This window comes from Lathyrus oleraceus, chromosome 5, assembly GCF_024323335.1.
Source record: "Lathyrus oleraceus cultivar Zhongwan6 chromosome 5, CAAS_Psat_ZW6_1.0, whole genome shotgun sequence".
Classification (NCBI taxonomy): Eukaryota; Viridiplantae; Streptophyta; class Magnoliopsida; order Fabales; family Fabaceae; genus Lathyrus; species Lathyrus oleraceus.
The window spans coordinates 23,754,945-23,775,513 of NC_066583.1; positions in this window are offsets into that span (position 1 = coordinate 23,754,945).

Consider the following 20,569-nt stretch of genomic DNA (forward strand, 5'->3'; position numbering starts at 1 on the left):
GTTAAGAGCCCTCAGATACCCTTCTAGTTGGCTTGTTTGTCGAGGTTGATATGACCCCTCTTGACTAAAGCCCGGCTTGTTTGTCGAGGTTGATATGACCCCTTGACTAAAGCCTCACCCTTGATGTTTGAGCCCCCTTGTTGGTGTGTTTACTTCATGTTATGTTTTTGTGTGGTGTGATTGTATCCCCATAGGATTGCTAGACTTCACATAGTCTCTCGTTTGCATGTCAATTAAGGTAGCACGGTTCCTTCGTCTAGGACTCTCTTTCTTGCGTGAGCATTCCTAAAACACAAACAAACTTTATCTTCCCTTAAGGACACGTTAACTCCTTCTACTACAGGTGAGTAAGTCTCCCAAGGTCGAGCATCTGGTAGATTGCGTAGTAACGTCGTTCACCTAAAAAAACACAAAACAAACAGAAATGGTTTAGCTGAACTACGACAACTCTGATTCTCATGTTCAGATGAGATACGTAGGCACGAGACGCGATGTCTTGCCGAGTTTGACTGACGACTAACATGTAATCCTTGTTGGTTTTCGCCCTCGTTGCGATTCTTTTCTCTCGCCCTCGTTGCGATCGAGACCTTCCTTCTCTCTTGCCCTCGTTGCAATCTGTTTCCTTTTGTGTGCGTTTGGAGTCGGATGTAAGTCCATTTATTGGCATTCTGTTTCCTGTTCGCGTTTATTTGTTCGGAGTCGGACATAAGTCCATTTATTGGCAGTCTGTTTCCTGTTTGTCCTTGTTTGTATGGAGTCGGATGTAAGTCCATTTATTGGCATTCCGTTTCCGGTTGTGTGTTTCTTTTGACGTCTCAGCGTCTCTGTTTAGTGTTTTGTTTCGGCGTGCGTTAGCCGAGCTACGAGTGCTCTGATTCTTACTTTGGTTAGAGAAGATACATATGCATAGGAAGCGATATCCTAGCGAGCACGTTTCCCATTTCCCCGAACTACGTTGACTCTGATGTTTGTGTCTGACAAACTACGTAGGCCCAGGATGCGACATCCTGCCGAGTCCACTTCCTCCATCTTCTTTCACCTGTTTTATTATTCCAGTGTGTGTGCATTCTTTGAGCAGTTTCTTAGCAACCTTATTCTATTCTTTTGAGTGTGGACCCCGTCGAGTACGACGGACGTGAGGGGTGCTAATACCTTCCCCTTGCGTAACCGACTCCCGTACCTTGCAATCTCTGGTCGTAAGACCATTCCTTTCCCTTTTTCAGGTTTACTTCGAGCATTTCCTTTCCCTCCTTTGGGATAAATAACGCACGGTGGCGGCTCTGTGTCTTTTCCCGCCGGTTGTTTTTCGCGGATGCGACAGATGGACATAAGCTTCCCATGACGTTGTTTGAAGTCCAAGGGATCTAATACAAAAGATGCTAGCTTCCTTAACTCTTTCGAGACCGGACATCTGAAACTGTACTTCTTAGTGTTCTTTTGTCCACAATCCATGGTCTGAAAATGTTTGCAAATGATACCTTAGTTCCTTGAAATTTTCGTGTGATGAATGTTATGATGCACATTAATGCATGAATGCAACAATCACAAATAAGGGATCACACACAAGGCAAACAAAGGTCAAGGGATGAATCAAGTCATTGTCAAGATCAATCATCCATTTTGGTGGATTATGATTTGCACCTTATCAACACCCAAGTTCCATTGATATTGACAAGACTTGATTAGATCAACCAAGAATCAAGGGTTTGTTGCAAGTCACGAGCATGAAGTCTGGGTAAGAACCATCCCAAAGGAGTGAACTAAGGATAAAAACCTGTAGATCATGTTCTAAAAAGTTCCCAAAGTCTTAATTCCATCTATCGGATATTACAAGTTAAGATGACTGACTCATCGACCCATAATATTCTCAAGAGAAACTCGTCTGAGTGTAGTATCGCGTAACAACTTTTATCAAGTCTACACTTGAATAGTTTCTGCACTACGTCCTAAATAGGCCAAGATGGGTTAGGGGTTCTAAGGTCCTCAGCTTCTCAGACCCAACTAGAAATAGTAATGCCTAACCACACTTGTGTGACATTTCCAAATCCAAAGGAGTCTCCACTGAGCAGATGGATCTCAAGCCAACTTCTTAAGGACTACTCCACATAAGTCGAACATGACTATACCATCCTGTAACACCTCAAAATTTGCCCTCCTCTCTTGGGACTAGTTTAACATATTGCATATCATTTTTAGGTCATTAGGCATTGCATATTGCATATCATGTGGTTACATTGTGCAAGTCATCCCTCAAAAGTCTTGGTCAGAAGATGAAGAGTTCATGATGCAAGCTAGGGTTTCATTGGACTGGATCATTAACTGTCTGAGGGTGGTGGTCCAAATTAGGGTTTCATGGTTCTCAAGGAGATTGGTCTACATCTTGGTTGAAATGATACATCATCATCATCATGGTTTTGTTATCATCCAGGAGATTCAGAAGATTGATCAGATACCTTGAGATTAGGGTTTTGACCAATGGTCAACCCTAATCAGTTGCATTGGGCCAATCAGGGCATGGCAAGGAGATGGGGTCTACAATGGATATGGGGATCATTTCATGGTTGTATTGAGCTTATGGAGGCTAGGGTTTCATCCTTGAGCCATTTCATCAGAAGATTGGGGCTCAGATTGATCAGTGCATTGCCAAATTCATCTATCAGTTGAAAAAGTCAACTGTGGTCAACTGTGTTTGATTTTATGGATTTGGAGGTGGGAGAGAGTTGGATACACTTCATTCATGTTGAAATAAGTTTCATTTGACATGTCAAAGCTCAAGAATGAAGAAAATAAAGTCAGGAGAAAAGTTGCCAAAAATAGAAAGTGACTTGTAATGGAAGTTTCCAAAAATGGAAAGTTTTTCGCCACAAAATTACGTGTCCAAAAAAGCTTCAAATGAAAATTTGTCCAACATGAAAGTTGTAGGTCTTGATCTCACCTTTCCAAAAAGTCCAAGAACTTGAAATTCCCATGTATGGTTGACAAGTTATGGTCCATTCATTTTCCAAAAATGCCTATAATCAAAGTGGCATAACTTTCACATGGAATGTCCAATTTGAGTGATCTTTTTATGAGCAAACCCCATTTCACATGTACTTTCATGGTGTATGGTCCAAATTCATCAAAAATACTCATAGCAAAAAGTCGAATTTCAAGTGGATTTAAGTGCATTTTTGGTGTGAACATGTGATTTTGAGAAATACAAGGCCAATTGACATGAAACCAATTCCAACACACTCCAAATGCCAAATAGAAGTTGTGTGAACATTCATTTTACTGTTACATTGGCTATTTGAAAAGGTCATTTTTGGACTTTCATTGAAAATGAATTAACACTAATCACTTGGTTTTGGATAATTGAGATTAAGAGATGGATTAGTGTGAGGTATAAATGGTTAACTGTAACAGAATTTGTTAATTACATTTCATATTCCAAGAATCATAACAAACTTTCCCTCCAAAATTGCAAAATCCTCTCAAATTTCATCAAGCATTTTTCAAGATTTCTTCATCAAATCTTCATCAATTGGCACAATTCCTTTTGGATTCATTCTCCAAAAACCTTATAGAGCAACTGTTTTGGTGAATTCGTGGTAAAAGCTCCAAGATCAAGGACTGTTCAAAGCAAGGTCATCAATGGCAAAGTGAGATTTCTTCCAATTGGAGCATCTTTGAGCTAAGCTGCTTGCTTCATTCACCTTCCTAGCCATTAATCTCCATCTGTTTTGCATCATTGGACCTTGAGAAGCGCAAATTCGTAGCTGTCATCTCCAAGAGGTAAATCCTCGAATTCTTTCATTGCTTGAATTGAGCTAGGGTTTAGAAAGATCTTTGAACGTAGAACAGCATGCAATTCGTGGTTTGTGATCTGGTTAAGTGTAGGATGAGAAATTGTGATTTGAACTTTTGATGTCAAACCTTTTAGTGTTCGATCCGTCCAGTACAGTAGGAATTAGAAAATTTCGTTTGCATATTCGTGACCTATGCTGAGAGACGGAGAGATTGGTATAAGGTTCGTTCATTTTGGTTGAGAATTGCTCGTGGCCGTTTCTGGAATGATGAACGAAGAACAGCGGATGAACACGTTCAAATTCTGGAAATTCTAGGTGTTTGATCCGTTTCTCACGCGTTGCATTTTCAAAACCTGTTTAGCGCCAAAACCGAGCCAATCGCGTTACGCCACCAAATTAATGAAACTACGCCGTTTTTGCCTGGCGTTTAAAAATTACAAAAATGCCATTCCTGATTTAATTTATTTGTTATTTCATTTTCTTTTTCTTATTTTATTTCATTTGATGCCATGAACTTGTAAAATTCATAATTCACTCATTTCTTGTCCAATTTTGGTGAGATTTTTTTCATGATACTCCTGATGATGTGTAGAATTTAATCATGATTTTTGTGGAATTTTTGCACGTGTAGAAAATTAATTGGCTTAGGGGTTGATTTAATGTGTTCATTTTGTACATGTTTTGCCAAATCTCTCATGAAATGATGATGCCTTCAAATAAATGAATGAAATTTTTTGTGTTTGTTCTGGACATTTTGATGGTGATTTTCATGTATAGTTTGTGATTTTTGGATACTTGGTTGTTGAGATATGATTTTTTGATTAGAGGTGTGACAATTTGTGTCACACCAAGCTAGGTGAACTTCATGATTTTATTTAAAATGCTTAGGGATGTTGATTTGAGCTGAAATTTTGTGTGGATGATCATTGATATGTCAAGATTACATGTGAATTTTGCTGGATTTATTGGTTGCATTTTCTAATTGATTGAATATTTTCTTCCCTGTGTGCTCATTTGGTAACATTGTGTGACACATGTTGGTAATTCATTTGTGAAATTCTCATGGTGTATTGGATGAAGATGAAATTTGACATGGGGATTTTAGACACATTGTAGGACATTGTGGTTTTGATTCCATTCATTTCTTAATTGTTGTCACTGTTTTATGATTTATGGAAGTTAATGCTTGTTTGGATGCCTTGTTTTGGCTTGTATAAATTTGTCTGGATTTCTTGATTTTCATTGACCTACTTCCTTTTGTCCAATTGAGCTGAAAATTGACATGCTATGCCTTGAATGTGTCCTGTTTAGGTGTGAATTTTTTTGGAATTAATTGAATTGTTTTGATATGCTTTTGATTGAGATAGTTCTGTTTGGTCATTTGGAGTTGCAAATTGCATGTTTGGTGCTATTTTGTGCATAAAATGATAATGGTGAATGGTATGAGCATGGGACCAATTGCATTTGTTTCTAAATTGGTTGAATGTGATTTTGGATAAATTTCACTTGCTGTTTTGATTTTTTCATCCCCTTTGGACCCTAGGCTTGGCCTAGTGGTCTTGTTTCTCATATTTGGTTTGGATTTTCAGGTTGAAATGCAAAAGGCTTAAGGAGACAATTGCAAGATGATTAATTTGAGTTTGTTTGATGTTGTAAACTAACATTGGTTTTGTGTTGTAGGGTTTGATGCTTGAGTTTGAGCTCATGGCTTGCACTTGTGTGCATTAATTTGTGTTTGATTGTACAAATTGACTTATGCTGTTTACTGTTGGTTTGTCTGAGTACTGATGATACTTGATTGATTTCAGGTACATTAAGTTGCTTACAGTTCCTTGAGAACTTGCTTGCTGTTGCTTGGTTGTATAAACCAGTTGAGGTAGACTCTCTTGTCTTCATGTAGTCTGGAAGACCTGGCTTGTTATTTAGCCAGGCAACTGTCTGAAGTCCTCCTTAAGAGGCGATGATTGTGATTGTTTACTTTTGTGCCAAGCAGGTAAAGACCTCTATGAGGCAATTGGCGGAACCCAAGGGATATGCAATCTATTCCCCGCTATTCTGTTGAGTCGTCCCTCTGCTCACACCACTGTGTAGATGCATTGGGACACAAACCCAAGATCTTGTGCTGTTGCACAGTCAAGTCAGAGTCTTGAGCGTAGAAGGGTCCCTTCATTCTGGACCCACGCTCCTTTGTCTGAAGCTCTCCCTGATCAGGGATAAGAGCTGTGAAGTCTAATCTTCACTCACCTTTCATCAGCTTCACCTTAGCCTCTCAATGGCAAGGTTAAGAGCTAACTCTACCTTGTACAGATGACTTGCCTCGGCAGTCCACCCTTGTTTGAGCCTCACTTAACTGGATATAGTGTGTGCTATGTGAAATGTTTGTTTTGTTTGTTGATGCTTGCATGCTTGTTTCTCCTGGTTAGGATTAGCTTGCTGTTGTGCAAGTAGGTAGAAACCACAACATAGGGCAATGATGCATGATAACACTAGGCTCGAGTACAGCTCCCTGGTAGTGTGTCTCCCCTTGGTTTCTGGCTAGAATTTCTTTCCCTTTCAGGGGAACTACATCGCCCTGATCCTCGTTCCAGACGAGGTATGTAGGCAGGAGACCGTGCGAGGTCTCTCCGGGCACTTTTTTTTCTTTTTGTGTGTGTTTGCTTGTTATCTTCTTGTGTGTCAGGATATGGATGTAAGCCCAGCGATTGGCTGTCCGTATCCTGATTGTGTGTTTGGTTCGGATGCCGATGTAAGTCCAGTGATTGGCGGTCGGGCTCCACGTTTGCCTTCTTGTGTGTATTTTGGTTCGGATGCTGATGTAAGTCCAGTGATTGGCATTCGGGTTCCAAGTTTGCCTGTGTTTGTGTGTGTCTTGTTTGGCGTGCGTGAGCCGAACTACGGCAGCTCTGATTCTCGTTCCAGACGAGATACGTAGGCATAGGATGCGATGTCCTAGCGAGCCCCCTTCCTCTTAACCCCACCTGTGTTGTCTTCGGTGCGTGTGTGTGATGTCTGTTTGTTTTAGCAACCTTTTCTTTCTTTTAGAGCGTGGATCCCGTCGAGTACGACGGACGTGAGGGGTGCTAATACCTTCCCCTTGCGTAACCGACTCCCGTACCCTTTCTCTTTGGTCGCGAGACCATGCTTTTTCCAGGTTTACTCTGAGCGTTTCCTTTCCCTCTTTTGGGATAAATAACGCACGGTGGCGGCTCTGTGTTGTATTTGTTTCAGCCCGCCGATTGTTTTTCGCGGATGCGACAGCTGGCGACTCTGCTGGGGACATGAAGTTGACCTATTGCTGGTCCATCTTCCCTAAGCGAGTCAGTCCTAGCACTTTCTAGGATAGGGTTTGGTTGCTTTTGCTGTTTCATTTATTGCATTCATTTATTTATTGTTTGCATTTATGTTTGCATTCATTCATATTCATCTGTTCATCTGGCTGTGCTATGATCTCTCTGTTTGGGGTGGGAGTTACTCGAGGTAAAAGGCCCAATACCCAGGCTATGAGTGAAATCTAGGAAACCTAGGAATAGAGTGATTCATGGGAAGCGGGTGGTATGCGCCACTTAGCGGAACATTGACATCACGAGCAGTTCAGACCCTGATGGGATATTATCGTTACGTACTTCGGGTGTGTACATGATGATATTCTGTGAAAGGTTATTTATGCTGCGTTTCTCTCGACCTTACCCTGGCCTAGATGACACCCGTGAGTGGGGAGGGAATGATCTTTATTACAGGTACAAATGGTGACTTTGATGGTGACTTTTGGTTCCGTTGATCAGAGTCCTATTTATAAGTCGAATTTATGTGCATTTCTTGCTGAGACGCCGAAGTGTTGTCCGTGTTATTTATCAGTGGGGATCCGTTTATTTCAGGATTCCCCGGGCCGATTCAGAGGATTGTGGTTATCTGCTCAGAGATTGTCTGATGATGATGGTGATGTACCTTTCAGTTTCGTTTATTTCGGAACTCCCAAGTTGGATTTGTGGTTACATATTTCTTCAGATGGTTGTGATCAGCTCAGAGATCAGGCTTCAGTGCAACAAATGTTCAGATGACTTGGAGGATGGCACAGTGCATTGCATTCACGCATCAGCATCATCCACATTTTGCATTCATCGGCATCTAACTCACGTCTATCCATACTCAGGGTACATTCTCGATTGAGATTCTGGTTGAGAGACATCCTGATGTCAGAATGTTATTGATGAAATATTGTCCGTCTCGATGAAACCAGAATCAAAGGACGGAATCTTCCTCATATGGATAGACGTTGCATTCATGCATATTAACCTGTTTGCTGTTTTGTAGGTGTCAGTATCTAACCGGTGCACACAGCTTTTCCGCTCAGATACCCTGCCAGACTCAGCAAATCCGAACTGATGGATCCACCCAACGCCGACATTCTCGAACTAAAAGGGATGATGAGGGAGTTGTTCAGTGTTGTGCAAGGGCTTGCCTTGGGACAGAAAGCCATGGCGGAGAGATTGGAAAGAATTGAAGGCTGGATGATCAAGGAGAAAGTCCAGGGAAAGGTTCCATCATCCGAAGTAAACAAGCCCTCTGGCGCCGTGGTAAGGAAGCCCCCTGACAATGGTCAGCTCAAGAAGGAGATTGAACCAGGTGGTGTGCAAGCAAAAAGAGAACACGGTAAGGATCATTACCACCCTTATGCTGCCACTGTAACCATTCCTGTTGGTAATTCACCTGCACCGCAGCGACATCGGCCACCTCAACAGAGAGCACAGAGAGCTGGGAAGCAAGTGAGAAGAAAGGGGGTTGATCGTCAATTTGATAGGCCACCCATGACGTATGCTCTTCTGTTGAAGAGGTTGAAGGATCTTGGATTGGTGCGGCCAAGGATGTTGACTCTGTTGAAACCTGATCAGAGGCCTGCCAGTTACGATGAGAATGTCAGGTGCGAGTTCCATGCTGGTGCACCCGGACATCACATTGAGGATTGCAAAGCTTTTAAGCATGTGGTCCAAGACTTGGTGGATTCTAAGGCAATCAACTTTGCACCGACGACAGATGATAGTGCTAACCCCGTGACAAGGCATGGTCCTGTAAAAGTGAAAATGATGTCGAAGGACAAGAAAGGGATAGAGGTGACTGAGAAGGATCAGTTAAAAATGCCAATGTCGGGGATCCCAAAATGTCTGACGAAAAATGGAGCTTCCCCTCGTGTTGATGATTGTTGTGCGGCTGTCGCCACAAAGGGGTGTGTAGTGATGGGGGAATCGGTCCAGAGAATGATGAAAGTAGAAATGGACGATGTGAGGTGTAAAGCACCCAGTCTGGCAGCTGAAACCGTCAGGGTGGGAAATGCCATTGGGGTTGAGAAAGAGAAAAAGCCGTCCATTTCCTCTTACAAGCAGGCAGTGGAAGTAGTAAGAAATGGAGGGATCCCAGGCTGGGGAAAGATCATAGACATTGTGGTGAAGGCGGATATGTTCGGGGTTGGCTATCAGCCAGATCAAGAGTCGTCTAGACAAAACAGAGGACGTCGTCCACCGTTCACATTTGTCAGTGCTGGAGTGCTGGATCCAGGTCACGCCTACACAGTGAGTGAAGAGATTGACAGTGACCGCGAGCTGGAGTCGTGGATAAAATCGTGCGTACCAGGGAACTGGAAGGCTAAAAAGATCAGCACTGTCACTCATCCTGAAGAGTAATATTTCTTGTTTTCAATTTTGTCTGCATGAAAGCCATACGTGTTGCCCGACACGTAATGGTTCATTGTAAGGGCCACCTCATGTTTCATTTTGCGACATTTTGCATCATAAATACACGGATGTTTTTCAAATTAAAAGCGGTGTTCCCTGTTTTTCATTTATTTTTGCAGTTTAAAAATAAAAACAAATAAAAATGGCAATGTTTGTTTTCATTTTTTCCCTTTTTGATTTGTCTTGTTCCGACCCCAAAAAATAATTCTCCGGATCTCATTGATAACGATTTGGTTACACCTCATATGACTTCGACAATTCGATCTATCATGCTGAAGAAGAAGGCGAAGAAGATTGTGATCTGCTGGAAGATTAGCCAGGTTGTTAAAACAAGAGGAGAAGGTGATTCAGCCGCATGAAGAGCAGATTGAAACAGTGAATCTGGGTACCGCCTAGGTCAGAAAGAAAATGAAAATTGGGAGCCGCTTCAGAGGCGAGTCGAGAGCAGAATGGTAGCCTTGTTGAAAGAGCATGCGGATATCTTCGCTTGGTCGTGTCAGGATATGCCAGGGTCGGATACCGACGTCGTTGTGCGCAAGATACCATGGAGGGAAGACTGTCCTCTAGAGAAGCAGAACGCCAGTGCTACTTATCAGAGAGCCATGGTGACTTTGTTTCATGATATGATTCATCATGAAATTGAATGCTATGTTGATGACATGATAGCAAAGTCCCAGACAGAAGAGGGGCATCTGGCAGATCTGGCCAAGCTATTTGACAGGTTAAGATAATTCAGACTGAGGTTGAATTCGAATAAGTGCACTATCAGAGTGCGGTCCGGTAAGATGTTGGGGGTTCATTGTAAGAGAGGAATCGAGGTTGATCCTGCTAAAAAAAAAAAAAAAAAAACAAACAAAAAAACGCCTGAACCGAGAACGGAAAAAGAGAGGTTCGTGGTCTCCTAGGTAGATTGAACTACATGTCATGGTTCATATCTCACCTAACAGCCACGTGTGAACTCATATTCAAGATGTTGAAAAGAAAAGATCAAACGGTCAGGTGAAATAATGATTGCCAAGGGGCATTGAAAGAATAAGAGAATAAGTTGCAAGAACCTCTGATTCTGATGCCTCCCTATGGAAAGAGACTGTTAATCTGTACTTGACAGCCCTCGAGGGGTCTAAGAGGTGTATTGGGGCAGCATGACTAGTCTTGTCGAAAAGAGCATGCAATTTACCTTAGCAAAAAGTTTACCGACTGTGAAACAATACATTCACTGTTAGGGAAAACTTGATGTACTTTGGCATAGGCTGCTCGCCGACTGAGACAGTATGTGCTGGTTCATATCACTTTGTGGATTTCAAGATGGATCTGATCAAGTACATATCTGAGAAGCCAGCATTAACCGGACGGGTTGCGAAAGAGCAAAAGAATGTTGACTGATTTGGGATACTCTCAGAAAGCAATCAAGGGGTGTATTGTCTGATTACATCGCTCCGCAACCCATTGGGGGTTATCAACCAATGAAGTTTGAGTTCCCTGATGAGGACATCTCGAGGTACTCTAATCGAAAGATTGAGAGTAACCGATCCCGGAGGAGGCGCCTGACCCCAAATCCGAACGGATTCTGATGTCTGACGAGGTTAATGTGAAGAAGGAGTTAGTACTGCTTTGGTTACACTGAAAGGATCCCACATTCCTTTTGTTTCCCGGAAAGCATTTGAGTGCACCAACGATGGTGGCTGAGTACGAGGTTTGCATTCTGGGTATTGAACTCCGATGCGTACAGCTACTGGGGCAACTCCTTTCTCATTGGTATATGGGATGGAAGTCGTGCTACTTGTTGAGGTTCAGATTCCCTCTTTGAGAGTCCTGATGGACGTGAAATTGCAAGAGGCGGAATAGGTAAGGACTCGGTATGAAGAGTTGAGCCTGATTGAAGAAAAGAGGTTGGCAGCCATCTGTCATGGGCAGTTATACCAGCAAAGGATGAAGCGTGCTTTTGACAAGAAGGTGCGACCTCGGGTATATCACGTGGGTGATATGGTGCTGAAAAGGATCCTCCCTCCTCAAAACGATCGAAGGGGCAAATGGACACCGAATTATGAAGGTCCATTCGTGGTCAAGAAGGTTTTCTCTGGCGGAGCCTTGTTGTTAACAACCATGGATGGCGAGGATTTTCCATCCCCTGTGAATGCAGACGCAGTTAAAAAATACTTCGTGTAAAAGAGACCCGCTGGACGAAAAGAATAAAATAGTCCAGGCAAAAATGGGCATCCCGGCGAACCAAAAAACAGAAGAAACTGGTTCGGGCAAAAATTAGGGATAAAATAAAAAAAATGTACACCCGGCAAGTCGAAAACCTGAAAAGGCGGCTTGGACAAAAAAGGGTATCCCGGTGGACTGAAAACCCGAAAGGGGGGTCCAGGCAAAAGAGGGATTGAAACGAACAACTGCGTCCGGCATGATCGTTTTCGCTTTGGTTAAGGCATCATGGATAATACCCGGTAGGGATCAATCAGAAACGTCTTGTTCAGAAGGCAGAAAGCACGGAGAGTCTGAGGACATATGGGGTGTAACCGAGTTGGAACTCGATGAGATCACGAGTTTCACATTGCCATTAGGATAGATTTTTCCTTTTGTGCGCAATTACCTCTTTTCAGAAATTGCTTCCTTTGTATTGCTCAATTTGAGCACACTTTTTCAATCAATAAAATGCATATTCAGTCAAATAATTTTGGTTTTTGTTTTTCATTACCGCTTTGATTGCAAAAACATCCAGTTATTTTTGATGAAGAATCTTTGCATTTTAAGATATACAGGTCCCTTCCAATGCATGTTTATAAGATTGAAAGCTTGAAATCTTATTCGGAAGGTTGAGTGACCCCAAGTGTTGAAATCTTGACACGCCTGGGGCACGGTTTTATCTAACGATCTGTTTTGCAGGAACTGTTAGGTATTTTCACTCGCTTGCAGGTTGTGATGTGGAAGCTGTTGACAAAACAAATCCCCATGGAGTCCGATCAGGGACGAGTGAATGGGTAGAGAAGTGATGAAGAGACGTCGAGGCGTACGACGATCCTTGAATGATAATCAAGAAGACTCTTCAAAATCGGAAGATTGGAAAGTCTGTGGAAATTCCCCGTAGGGTCCAATCAGGGACGAATGAATGGGTAGAGAAGCGATGAGAATACGTTAAGACGTCCGAGGACCCTTGAAATTAATCAAGAAGACTCTTCAAAGTCGGAAAATTGAAATTTCTGTAAAAATCCCAGGAGTTCGATCTTCGTCGAGCGCGGAGCGGTTGGGAATACAAGATGATGGAGCAGAAAAGGTCCAGACGAGTCTGGGAGTTCTCAAAAGTGGAAAGCTGATACGAGATTGGGAGGCGGATACCGTGGTTCGACGAGTCGACGGGTGTTCTGTACCAATTTTTCTCATTTCCCAGCTAAGTTTCCAAGCAGAGTTGTGAGGGCTAACTCCCCAGCAGATCCAAGGTCTGTGGATCCCCTAGCTGAGTCAGGATGGTTATCCCCGGCAGGATTAAAACGGTGTTTCCTCAGCAGCCAGGCCTGAAGGTTGCTATTCCCCGAGTGGAGCGGGTTTCAATGAAATATATCTCCAGCAGTGTATCCTATGTGTGGATTGGAGGGGTCGTCCCCAGCGGAGTAGCATTCGTTTCCCCTAGCAGGGTCAGGATGGTTATCCCCAGCAGGTGTCAAATCAATGCTTCCCCAGTCACCAGGCCTGGAGGTTGCTGTTTCCCCAGCAGAGCTATCTGTGAGCATTTCCCCGGTGAAGTCGACAGGTATCTGTGAGGGTTCTCCAAGCAGAGTCAGGATTGATATCCCCAGCAAGTCGAAGACTGTTGTATCCCCACAGAGTGTTGGTGGTTCTTATCCCCTGCAGTTTCCCGAGCGGATTGGGTGCAAAGGAGGTTCTTCCCCAGCAAGGGTTACCTTTTCCAGCAGCATCAGTGCTATTCCTCAGCGGGGTGGAGATCGGAGTATTGACGAGTTCCTCAACGGAGTGTCTCGTGCTCCCCAGCAGAATCCCTTGAGGGGGACGCTTTTTATGCATTCATCATGTAGAATAAGCATAGCATGTTGCATAGAAAAATAAATCGCGTAGCATTTCCATAATTATGGAGCATTACGCAGAAAAAGTCATTCATCATTGCAAGCATAAGCTAGTCTCAAGCCGTGGTTATCGTTTGAGAAGTGGTTTTGCCCAAAGGTGAAGAGGTGTTACTCCGAGGAGTTCAGCATCATGATTTTTTTATCAAAGGTATTCCCTAGTAGTGCGATACTGGAGGAAGTTTTTCCGTCAGACAGAGATGGAAAGGTTATGCGATCAGCGCAATTCAAGCCGTGGTTACCGCTTGAAGTTTTGCTTCGCCGGTTGGTGAAGATGTTGCTCTGAGGAGTTTAGCATCATGATGTCAGATCAGCAATGTTCCTCAGTAGTGCGATACTGGAGGAAGTTTTTCCGTCGGACGGAGATGGAAATGAAATCAAAGGATATTACGCGATCAGCGCGATTCTGGGGTTCAAACGGAAAAAAGGAAGTGTTGAGACATTTTTTGGAGAGCGGGGTTCATATGGAGATTGGAGTTGGAGATTATATCCAGGATGAGGTCCTCAGGATTATCTTCTGTTCATGTGTCACCTTAGACTTTGGCGGATGCCAATGGAGGTCGTTATAGGTGTCTTCTGAAGAAGAGATGCACATGTTACCTTCCTTTTGTGAAGGTGTACCCTCTGATATGTCGCCCTCAGAGTGGTGTTTGGTGTTATTTCCGACATTGCCAGCGGAATTATCACGAGAGATGGGAGAACGGGGTTCAAATGGAGAAAAGGAAATGTTGAGACATTTTCTGGAGAGTGGGGTTCAAATGGAGAAAGGGAACTGTTGCGGCATTTTCTGGAGATCGGGGTTCACAATGGCGATCGCGAGTTATCGTCAGGCGACTGGGGTTCAAATGGAGAAAAGGAGACACGAGGTGTTTTCTGGAGAGTGGGGTTCATTATTTTGGCAAACAAGGTATCGGGGTTCAAATGCAATGATCCGGGATCATTGGCGCTAAGAAAGTTTCGGGGTTCAAGAAAAAGAAAAAGATTATCAGTTCGAAAAGAAATTTCGGGGTTCAAGAAAATAAAAAGAATAAAAGATAATAATCCCCAGCGGATGTGGTGTTCAGGCCATGGTTACCCTTGCGTTACCATTTATTTTGGTATCCAGGTCGACTTTGCTGTATCGGTGATCAGGCCGACTTTCTCCGTTCCAGACGGATTCTTGTTTCAAGTTTGTTCTTCGCCGATTCTGACAGGCGTTGTTAATTATTTCCCATCAGAGTGCAAATTGTTCGTCTGTTCTTGGTATTCAATCACTCTTCATCCTGATCATCTGAAAGCCGAGGCTATTCATATCGACAGGTTCACAGTGGATTGAATAGGGGCAGCTGTAACACCTCAAAATTTGCCCTCCTCTCTTGGGACTAGTTTAACATATTGCATATCATTTTTAGGTCATTAGGCATTGCATATTGCATATCATGTGGTTACATTGTGCAAGTCATCCCTCAAAAGTCTTGGTCAGAAGATGAAGAGTTCATGATGCAAGCTAGGGTTTCATTGGACTGGATCATTAACTGTCTGAGGGTGGTGGTCCAAATTAGGGTTTCATGGTTCTCAAGGAGATTGGTCTACATCTTGGTTGAAATGATACATCATCATCATCATGGTTTTGTTATCATCCAGGAGATTCAGAAGATTGATCAGATACCATGAGATTAGGGTTTTGACCAATGGTCAACCCTAATCAGTTGCATTGGGCCAATCAGGGCATGGCAAGGAGATGGGGTTTACAATGGATATGGGGATCATTTCATGGTTGTATTGAGCTTATGGAGGCTAGGGTTTCATCCTTGAGCCATTTCATCAGAAGATTGGGGCTCAGATTGATTAGTGCATTGCCAAATTCATCTATCAGTTGAAAAAGTCAATTGTGGTCAACTGTGTTTGATTTTATGGATTTGGAGGTGGGAGAGAGTTGGATACACTTCATTCATGTTGAAATAAGTTTCATTTGACATGTCAAAGCTCAAGAATGAAGAAAATAAAGTCAGGAGAAAAGTTGCCAAAAATAGAAAGTGACTTGTAATGGAAGTTTCCAAAAATGGAAAGTTTTTCACCACAACATTACGTGTCCAAAAAAGCTTCAAATGAAAATTTGTCCAACATGAAAGTTGTAGGTCTTGATCTCACCTTTCCAAAAAGTCCAAGAACTTGAAATTCCCATGTATGGTTGACAAGTTATGGTCCATTCATTTTCCAAAAATGCCTATAATCAAAGTGGCATAACTTTCACATGGAATGTCCAATTTTAGTGATCTTTTTATGAGCAAACCCCATTTCACATGTACTTTCATGGTGTATGGTCCAAATTCATCAAAAATACTCATAGCAAAAAGTCAAATTTCAAGTGGATTTAAGTGCATTTTTGGTGTGAACATGTGATTTTGAGAAATACAAGGCCAATTGACATGAAACCAATTCCAACACACTCCAAATGCCAAATAGAAGTTGTGTGAACATTCATTTTACTGTTACATTGGCTATTTGAAAAGGTCATTTTTGGACTTTCATTGAAAATGAATTAACACTAATCACTTGGTTTTGGATAATTGAGATTAAGAGATGGATTAGTGTGAGGTATAAATGGTTAACTGTAACAGAATTTGTTAATTACATTTCATATTCCAAGAATCATAACAAACTTTCCCTCCAAAATTGCAAAATCCTCTCAAATTTCATCAAGCATTTTTCAAGATTTCTTCATCAAATCTTCATCAATTGGCACAATTCCTTTTGGATTCATTCTCCAAAAACCTTATAGAGCAACTGTTTTGGTGAATTCGTGGTAAAAGCTCCAAGATCAAGGACTGTTCAAAGCAAGGTCATCAATGGCAAAGTGAGATTTCTTCCAATTGGAGCATCTTTGAGCTAAGCTGCTTGCTTCATTCACCTTCCTAGCCATTAATCTCCATCTGTTTTGCATCATTGGACCTTGAGAAGCGCAAATTCGTAGCTGTCATCTCCAAGAGGTAAATCCTCGAATTCTTTCATTGCTTGAATTGAGCTAGGGTTTAGAAAGATCTTTGAACGTAGAACAGCATGCAATTCGTGGTTTGTGATCTGGTTAAGTGTAGGATGAGAAATTGTGATTTGAACTTTTGATGTCAAACCTTTTAGTGTTCGATCCGTCCAGTACAGTAGGAATTAGAAAATTTCGTTTGCATATTCGTGACCTATGCTGAGAGACGGAGAGATTGGTATAAGGTTCGTTCATTTTGGTTGAGAATTGCTCGTGGCCGTTTCTGGAATGATGAACGAAGAACAGCGGATGAACACGTTCAAATTCTGGAAATTCTAGGTGTTTGATCCGTTTCTCACGCGTTGCATTTTCAAAACCTGTTTAGCGCCAAAACCGAGCCAATCGCGTTACGCCACCAAATTAATGAAACTACGCCGTTTTTGCCTGGCGTTTAAAAATTACAAAAATGCCATTCCTGATTTAATTTATTTGTTATTTCATTTTCTTTTTCTTATTTTATTTCATTTGATGCCATGAACTTGTAAAATTCATAATTCACTCATTTCTTGTCCAATTTTGGTGAGATTTTTTTCATGATACTCCTGATGATGTGTAGAATTTAATCATGATTTTTGTGGAATTTTTGCACGTGTAGAAAATTAATTGGCTTAGGGGTTGATTTAATGTGTTCATTTTGTACATGTTTTGCCAAATCTCTCATGAAATGATGATGCCTTCAAATAAATGAATGAAATTTTTTGTGTTTGTTCTGGACATTTTGATGGTGATTTTCATGTATAGTTTGTGATTTTTGGATACTTGGTTGTTGAGATATGATTTTTTGATTAGAGGTGTGACAATTTGTGTCACACCAAGCTAGGTGAACTTCATGATTTTATTTAAAATGCTTAGGGATGTTGATTTGAGCTGAAATTTTGTGTGGATGATCATTGATATGTCAAGATTACATGTGAATTTTGCTGGATTTATTGGTTGCATTTTCTAATTGATTGAATATTTTCTTCCCTGTGTGCTCATTTGGTAACATTGTGTGACACATGTTGGTAATTCATTTGTGAAATTCTCATGGTGTATTGGATGAAGATGAAATTTGACATGGGGATTTTAGACACATTGTAGGACATTGTGGTTTTGATTCCATTCATTTCTTAATTGTTGTCACTGTTTTATGATTTATGGAAGTTAATGCTTGTTTGGATGCCTTGTTTTGGCTTGTATAAATTTGTCTGGATTTCTTGATTTTCATTGACCTACTTCCTTTTGTCCAATTGAGCTGAAAATTGACATGCTATGCCTTGAATGTGTCCTGTTTAGGTGTGAATTTTTTTGGAATTAATTGAATTGTTTTGATATGCTTTTGATTGAGATAGTTCTGTTTGGTCATTTGGAGTTGCAAATTGCATGTTTGGTGCTATTTTGTGCATAAAATGATAATGGTGAATGGTATGAGCATGGGACCAATTGCATTTGTTTCTAAATTGGTTGAATGTGATTTTGGATAAATTTCACTTGCTGTTTTGATTTTTTCATCCCCTTTGGACCCTAGGCTTGGCCTAGTGGTCTTGTTTCTCATATTTGGTTTGGATTTTCAGGTTGAAATGCAAAAGGCTTAAGGAGACAATTGCAAGATGATTAATTTGAGTTTGTTTGATGTTGTAAACTAACATTGGTTTTGTGTTGTAGGGTTTGATGCTTGAGTTTGAGCTCATGGCTTGCACTTGTGTGCATTAATTTGTGTTTGATTGTACAAATTGACTTATGCTGTTTACTGTTGGTTTGTCTGAGTACTGATGATACTTGATTGATTTCAGGTACATTAAGTTGCTTACAGTTCCTTGAGAACTTGCTTGCTGTTGCTTGGTTGTATAAACCAGTTGAGGTAGACTCTCTTGTCTTCATGTAGTCTGGAAGACCTGGCTTGTTATTTAGCCAGGCAACTGTCTGAAGTCCTCCTTAAGAGGCGATGATTGTGATTGTTTACTTTTGTGCCAAGCAGGTAAAGACCTCTATGAGGCAATTGGCGGAACCCAAGGGATATGCAATCTATTCCCCGCTATTCTGTTGAGTCGTCCCTCTGCTCACACCACTGTGTAGATGCATTGGGACACAAACCCAAGATCTTGTGCTGTTGCACAGTCAAGTCAGAGTCTTGAGCGTAGAAGGGTCCCTTCATTCTGGACCCACGCTCCTTTGTCTGAAGCTCTCCCTGATCAGGGATAAGAGCTGTGAAGTCTAATCTTCACTCACCTTTCATCAGCTTCACCTTAGCCTCTCAATGGCAAGGTTAAGAGCTAACTCTACCTTGTACAGATGACTTGCCTCGGCAGTCCACCCTTGTTTGAGCCTCACTTAACTGGATATAGTGTGTGCTATGTGAAATGTTTGTTTTGTTTGTTGATGCTTGCATGCTTGTTTCTCCTGGTTAGGATTAGCTTGCTGTTGTGCAAGTAGGTAGAAACCACAACATAGGGCAATGATGCATGATAACACTAGGCTCGAGTACAGCTCCCTGGTAGTGTGTCTCCCCTTGGTTTCTGGCTAGAATTTCTTTCCCTTTCAGGGGAACTACATCGCCCTGATCCTCGTTCCAGACGAGGTATGTAGGCAGGAGACCGTGCGAGGTCTCTCCGGGCACTTTTTTTTCTTTTTGTGTGTGTTTGCTTGTTATCTTCTTGTGTGTCAGGATATGGATGTAAGCCCAGCGATTGGCTGTCCGTATCCTGATTGTGTGTTTGGTTCGGATGCCGATGTAAGTCCAGTGATTGGCGGTCGGGCTCCACGTTTGCCTTCTTGTGTGTATTTTGGTTCGGATGCTGATGTAAGTCCAGTGATTGGCATTCGGGTTCCAAGTTTGCCTGTGTTTGTGTGTGTCTTGTTTGGCGTGCGTGAGCCGAACTACGGCAACTCTGATTCTCGTTCCAGACGAGATACGTAGGCATAGGATGCGATGTCCTAGCGAGCCCCCTTCCTCTTAACCCCACCTGTGTTGTCTTCGGTGCGTGTGTGTGATGTCTGTTTGTTTTAGCAACCTTTTCTTTCTTTTAGAGCGTGGATCCCGTCGAGTACGACGGACGTGAGGGGTGCTAATACCTTCCCCTTGCGTAACCGACTCCCGTACCCTTTCTCTTTGGTCGCGAGATCATGCTTTTTCCAGGTTTACTCTGAGCGTTTCCTTTCCCTCTTTTGGGATAAATAACGCACGGTGGCGGCTCTGTGTTGTTTTTGTTTCAGCCCGCCGGTTGTTTTTCGCGGATGCGACACATCCTCCTATCTTAATTGCACTCAAGTTTGAGTTAGAACTTATCTCACCACTCAGAGATCACCAAGCACAACAAGCAAATTATATCACACATACATATATACAAACATCACATATATACAAATATATTCACACAAAAAGTAGGCTAAACCCACTGGAGACTACTCCCCAGCAGAGTCGCCACTTAGTTTCTGTAGCGGGAAATTCATGATCATCAAGATATTGACAAGCTAGAGATCAATTAACAAGAGTTGCCACCGCGCTTTTATGGTTTCGAAGGGAAAAGGGAAAAAGTACGAACAAAACTCAAATATTAAGAAGTTTTCAAATAAAAACTAATAAAAGTCAGAGATCACAGGTAAGGAGGTTGGTTACACAGAGGGAAGGTGTTAGCACCCAAAGTGTCATAGGTACTCCTAGGGAGCCCTTTTTGTGTGCATATGTATTTTGTACAAAGTGATGTTTACAAACAAATAGAATGGGGGATGAGAAAAGAATTCATTAATTATATTTTTGTGTTTGACAAGACCTTTGGTCTTATGCCTACGTACAAACATAAAAATGAGGGATCAAAACCTCGTAGTTCGTGCTATAAATTTCAAAATGAGTGTGTTTATTTTAACAAAATTAGGTTTGAAAGGCACAAAGGCCTAAAATGTTTTGAATGGGTTAGTTCTTTTTTTGTTTTTTTGAAAGTTTAAGTCAAGTATAGTTAAGTTTATTTACAAATTTGATTTAAG